Source organism: Meleagris gallopavo, chromosome 28 (genome assembly GCF_905368555.1).
Source record: "Meleagris gallopavo chromosome 28, MGAL_WU_HG_1.1, whole genome shotgun sequence".
Classification (NCBI taxonomy): Eukaryota; Metazoa; Chordata; class Aves; order Galliformes; family Phasianidae; genus Meleagris; species Meleagris gallopavo.
This window is the reverse complement of record NC_139431.1, coordinates 3,939,788-3,945,778: the sequence shown is the minus strand read 5'-3', so window position 1 is coordinate 3,945,778 and position 5,991 is coordinate 3,939,788. Positions and strand designations below refer to the sequence as shown.

The window sequence follows — 5,991 nt, the reverse complement described above, 5'->3', positions numbered from 1 at the left end:
TCTGAGACACGAACTTCCCACACAGCCTTTCCTGGGGTCGAAGCGAGGGCAGCTGCAAGTCCACATAAATCAAATAATAACTGGGTCATCAGGGACAGAGGCCATGGGGACCTTCACGTCATGGTTTCCCAGAGTTCTCCCTGACTGATTACCAAGTATTTGCTTTCTTGGTAGAATTTAAAATTCTCCAATTTTGATTGCTTAACGTTGACATGCCTGAATGTTAATGGAAGATGTTCACTGCTTTGCAGAGAAAATACTGCAATGGTATAAATTGAGTGTATCTGCAAGAAATAATAATTGAATTTGCAGACACTTGGTTATGTTGGTATTTTGAAACACAAAACACTCAGCACGTTCTACCTATTCTAATTCTAACATACCTGTGCAGGTGCAGCATGCAGAGGATTTCTGCAAGTTTCCATGCTTTCCATGGGTCTGTGGCATCATGCACAGCAAAATGGCATTGCCCTTCAAAGAAGAGCCACGTTTGTGTTCAGCAGGTTCCCGAGAACAGCATGTTACTTATTTTCATGCACTCTGACAACAAACAGGAATCCATGAGTGTGCCTTTGGAGTAGAAACTGTTGAGTTTGGCTTGCAAGAGAATAAAAGATTGCCTCACAGATGTTATTGGAGCATTTGACAGGATTTTTGAGCTTTCAAATGCGTTGTATTGCTCATGTGTGCTCACCAGGGACTGAAACGCAGGGGTTTTGAAGTATGGACAAAGATAACAATCTTGTAAATTAAACTATGAACAGCATTTGTCTTCCCAGTAAAAGAACTTTATTTGGAACTTTCTAAGATATCAAAAAACCCAACATCTTCGATAGTAAAAATGGAAAGTTTGTAATTTGTAGAACAGAGATATTTTGCATTGCATTTCTTTCACAAATACCATTGTCTTTTTCATCCGTCCTTTTTGTCAGTCTCATGAAAAATAAGCAGAGATTTACAAAATGTTCTCTCTTAAATACTTCTAAAGCTTTTGGGGCATTTTTAAAATTTTTTATTTTTTTTTAATAGAAGACAGTTTACTGGCAAGCTATTCAAATATGCCAGTGGGAAGTAGGTACTTAAAGCCTACTGATTTCAAGTGTGTTAAGTCTGAAACCCAGGTTTTCAGAAGATATCTAGTGCTGCTTCAGCTCAGTGCTCTAACAGCTACTGGATTCAGAGCAGATTTCTAAAATAACTATATGAGAACCTAAAACTAGTCTGTAGTAGAAATTAGTAATAGAGTTCTACATTAAATATTAGAGCATGCCTATTTACTCCTATCCACGGGGCCATCTTCACAGTTGTGGTAATAAATCTATTTTGCACAATCAGTGATTCAGACCAGAGCAGTAAATTGTAAATACATTTATTTGCACTATTTTAGATCCATTCTCCTATTCAAGGTTTAGCATGTCAATAAAACATGGAAGATGTGAGAACCCACTTGAATTACATAAAGAACTGTTGCAAAGAAGAGAAAAATAAACTGTTTTCCATATTTTTAAAGAATACAACAAGCAATAAAAAGCTTAATTAGGAATTAATTAGGAATAAGGAACAAAACAAGAAAAAACCCAGCAGTAAAAATATCACTGGAATAATTGCTTATGCAGTCCTCATTACTGGAGATTCTGAAGGTTGGACTACATCACAGAACTTAAAAACTGCTATCTCAAAGTTATTTTGATCTGGAAGGAAGAGAAAGGAATGGTAATATCTCTTCCAGCTCTAGTTTCTGTGATTTGGTTCAGATTTTTAAGACAGTGATACGCTCTCTGATTAGTGATGTTCCTAATGCTGTTTAAATAGGCAAAGGAAATCAGATAGTTTGAACATGCTTTGCTAGAGGAGAGGAAACAAAATGTTACTCGTAGGTATGGACTGCAAATATTAGCTGAAAAAGCTTCTGTCATGAGTGGAAATCCATAAGTGCCAATGAAGTGGAGTATAAGGGGCACAGAACATCTGAACGCCTTACGCTGCACCACTCTGCAGCCTCATTCCATCACCAGTGTGAACTGCGAGCTTCTGTAAAGTCTCATCTGTGTGGGAAGTCTTCCTTTCTGCAGGTAGGTCCAAGAATTTGAGGAGTGCTGAAACTGCAGATTCAGAGAAATCTTCCCTACATAGGTGCCTGTTGAGAGAACCCATTTTCAAGGTCCGGAGAAATCTGCATTCATCAGAACTCGTGATTCTAGATCTCCATAACCTGCTTGGTATTCGAATAGTTAAAGGAAATCCTATCTACTCCAGCTGGGTCTTCTCTGCATAACTGACCCATTCGGCTTGATCTGGTATTGGATTGTTTACGTAACTTCAGTAATTAACCACTCTCAACCTCATTAATGAAACATAAACCACCTCTTCTACTCATTTATTAAGCCCTTGTCAAACAAAACTTAAACAAAGGGCAAAATCTCAGCAAAGAAACAGTCCAAAAGCTACTGGGATCTGCCTACAAGTCGTTACGGCCACTTTGTTGTTGTTTTGCAGCACAAATTAAACAGAAGCAATGGCATTGTCTATTGCTTTTGGCTAACTTCTCACAAAAACATCTGAGGTCTGTCACATGAGGGCAATGATGCCTCCACAACTATTTTGGTCATTTCAGTGCAAAATACCAATGTTCCAGTTCATTACTGTAAATCATTAAATGATGAAAGCGAGAGTCAAATACTAAACAAATGGGATACTTTGGAAAATTAATTGCTTATTACAGTGTACTTTGTTATATGTGAGTTAAAGGTTACGTTGAAATATAGATTATTTCATTACAGGATTAGGTTGTTCTTGCTAGCAAACTGTTCTGAATAGTATTAAAAAAAGTATCAACCAAAAAATCAGATTTGCTAAAATGTTCTATGTTAATCTTTACCTATTTTTGTTCTAGAGAAATATTTTAGAGGTGGGCTGGCAGACATACAAAAAACACTGAGCTACTTAAATTTAGAATCTGTTGAGGAACTCATGGGAAAAATAAAAGGAAAGACATGGCAAGTTTGCTGATTACCTTCTCTTATAGATTATTTGTTAATCTTCAAAAGAAGCAGTGGTTCTGGCACTGCTTTCTGCATGGCATGGATGAACCTCAGCCCTGAGTGAAGACCAGTTTATGTAGCTGTTGTTCTAAAGCGTAATTAATCAAGATGTTTGAGGGACGCATGCGTTTCTATTGTCAGCATCCGCCTCTTTTGCCTGCAACAGGGGTCACCTTTATCAGGTCACTTTTAACTACAGAATGTGAGTACAGTGGGTCAGTGCTGTCTTGTCCTGCATACGGCCTCGTTGGTTGGACTCTATTGCTTAAGATCCAGTGTAACACTTCTAATAATATTAATATATGTATGTGCTCTTTGTATGATAAGTTCACATGCTTTAAATGTACTAATTTCCGTAGCTTCACAAAGTGTGTGTGACATTTCCTTTGAGCACTGGTTTGCAAAGCTCTTACCTTCCCTACATGGAGCTTTTTGAAGCAGTGTTATTTATTAGCATAAATTAAAGAGTAGCAGTCTTCATAGAGCAAAACGGTCTGTTTCAGCAGAGGAAGGAGCGTGAGACTAGTCAGGGAAATTCATCAGGCAGTGCCTTTCAGTTTGAATTAATACGTTATTATACATTACTTACTTTGCTGCCAGTTTCTGGGTACATTAAGGGCCTTTCCTGGTGCACATTGTTTTAAAATCTTCAGGACCAAACCCTGCACCCATCCCAGCTTCAGCGCTGAGAATTCAGTGCTGTGTCTGATATCAAGCCCTTTAATTGCCCTTCCTGTGCTTCTCTGGTCTGCCTAGAGTTCTTTTGGATTTTCCAACTGCATGCTTGAGCCTCCTAATGAACGATACTCAGAAACACTTCTGTGTTATTCCACCACAGAAATGCTATTGGTGATTTTACCAAGATGGCCCAGAAGTGGGTTTGGTTCTATAGCAGCTTTACTGTTTTGGAGAGCCTCAATTTATATCTATCTAGCATGTATTTTTCCTGCTATAACAAATCCATGTTCTGTTTGACAAAATACAGTCATGTGCTTAAGAGTTATTAAAAGCATTAAAGCACTAACCTCTTGTAACCTCATTTTTCACTTTGTACACATACATAAGTGTTTAATCGAATTGAAGTTAAACACTAAGATGCTTGAGAGGCCAAATTTATACATTCTCTTCAGTTTATACAGAACTGATGTGATAAGCCAAAGGAATTATAAGACACCACTACTCTGAAAACGCTCCTCCGTTGATTTGTTTAAGCTCTGTTGCTACAGAATAGAAGTTCTGGTGAGAAGCATGCCTAGCATTTAAATCAAGGAGTTTTGTCCTACTGGGATCGGATCGGCCCTGGCGCCACACTAAGCACATTCTGCTGTCCTCTGGAAGTTGAACAAATGATTCTGTGTCAAGAGATGTGCTGGAGAGGGAGCGAGCCACGTCCCTGAGCGAGGACACCAGACTGAGAGCTCTGCAGTGGAAGCACAGTAGGACTCCATCTTCTTTTCATTCTGCATTTTTATTTCAGACAGTCAGGAACCCACAGAAGGGCTGCACCGATCCTGAAATGGAAGCCTGATAAAGCAGTGTCTCTCCCTTGTCTCCACTTGGTATGAAAGACTAGAATGTTATCTCTGAAGCCAGGGAAAAGTAAGCATTAAATCATGCCCAAAGGGAAGTAGAAATGCAAGGAACAGAACAGATCAGACAGATTCAGACATACAATCCAAGTGCAACTCCTGCTGAGGTGTAACAATCATTCCTCCTGCACAGGACTGCTTGTTCCTTTATCTGACTTCACAGCTGCTATGAATTCCAATTGCTGGTGCTACACTGATCTTACTGGGTACCCCCATCTGTAAAACAAAATTTGAATGCTACGGGTTGCAAATTTGATATAGCAGAACTTCCTTAATTAGAATAGGCTGAAAGGCAAGAAGATACTTAACTGGTATGAAAAAGGAATCCTGATAACAACTACATTTTTGTTGTGTGTCTGTCTCAAAGAGATTTAAGCTTGAAAGATGGCTCAAAGCATGTCCTGCTAACACACTGCTGAAAATACTGCTTACAAAGTTGGCACTATCAAATAAAAACAACGAAAAGTTAAGCAGCAGAGACATCACGGGTTGCTAACGGTGGTTTCAGTTAGCAAATAACAAAGAACGAAGTCAGCATTACAGAGCTTGTTATTTTAACTTGAGTAGAGGATGTTTACTGTTCGAGGGACAAACAAGAATACAGATAAGATGTCAGCTCAACAGACCTCAGCCCAGAATTTATCACACACTGCTTAAAGGAGTTTTAAATAAAGATAACCAGGACCCCCCATGGGTCATGGCCACCTGCCCTCTGCAAACAGTGCCCATTAACGGCTCCTGGGCTGCAGCTTTCCTCATGGCTCCCCTCGTGCTCTGAGAGCCACCTCACGTGTGAGAATGGGGAGCTCCGAGAGCCGTCTGTGTGTGGAGTGCTGGCCCAGAGAATCACAGAATCATCAAGGTTGGAAAAGACCTTTAGGATCATCCAGTCCAACCATCCACCTATCATCAATAGTACTCACTAAACCATGTCCCTCAACACAAAATCCAACCGTTCCTTGGAAATCACGACACAGCGGTTAAGACATCGATCTGATGCAGATTTCTTTGTACTGCTATTTCTGTTGTGAGCTTACCTCCCCTCAAAACAAACAAACAAACAAACAAAAAAGCAAAAAAGAGAGTCATATTCTCTTTTTGAAATGACACTGTTAACAAGAGCCCCGTCCCCAGACGGCCTCCATCCATCCCTCCATCCTTCCCTCCATCCACCCATTCACCCATCCACCCATCCCTCTATCCCTCCACCCATCCATCCATCCATCCATCCATCCACCCATCCACCCATCCACCCATCCCTCCATCCCTCCATCCACCCATCTCTCCATCCATCCATCCACCCATCTCTCCATCCATCCATCCCTCCATCCCTCCACCCATCCCTCCACCCATCCCTCCCT

The 5,991-nt window shown here is 40.3% G+C and overlaps 1 long non-coding RNA gene across 1 annotated transcript; it reads right to left on the bottom strand.

The window, feature by feature from the left end:
• Positions 1-1,353: 1,353 nt before the first annotated feature.
• On the bottom strand, positions 1,354-5,856 carry LOC104914531 (uncharacterized). Its single transcript, XR_796056.4, has 3 exons — positions 4,940-5,856; positions 4,714-4,846; positions 1,354-4,624 (listed from the first exon to the last, which is right to left on the bottom strand). It is a non-coding gene; the product is annotated as an uncharacterized LOC104914531 (long non-coding RNA).
• Positions 5,857-5,991: the final 135 nt, after the last annotated feature.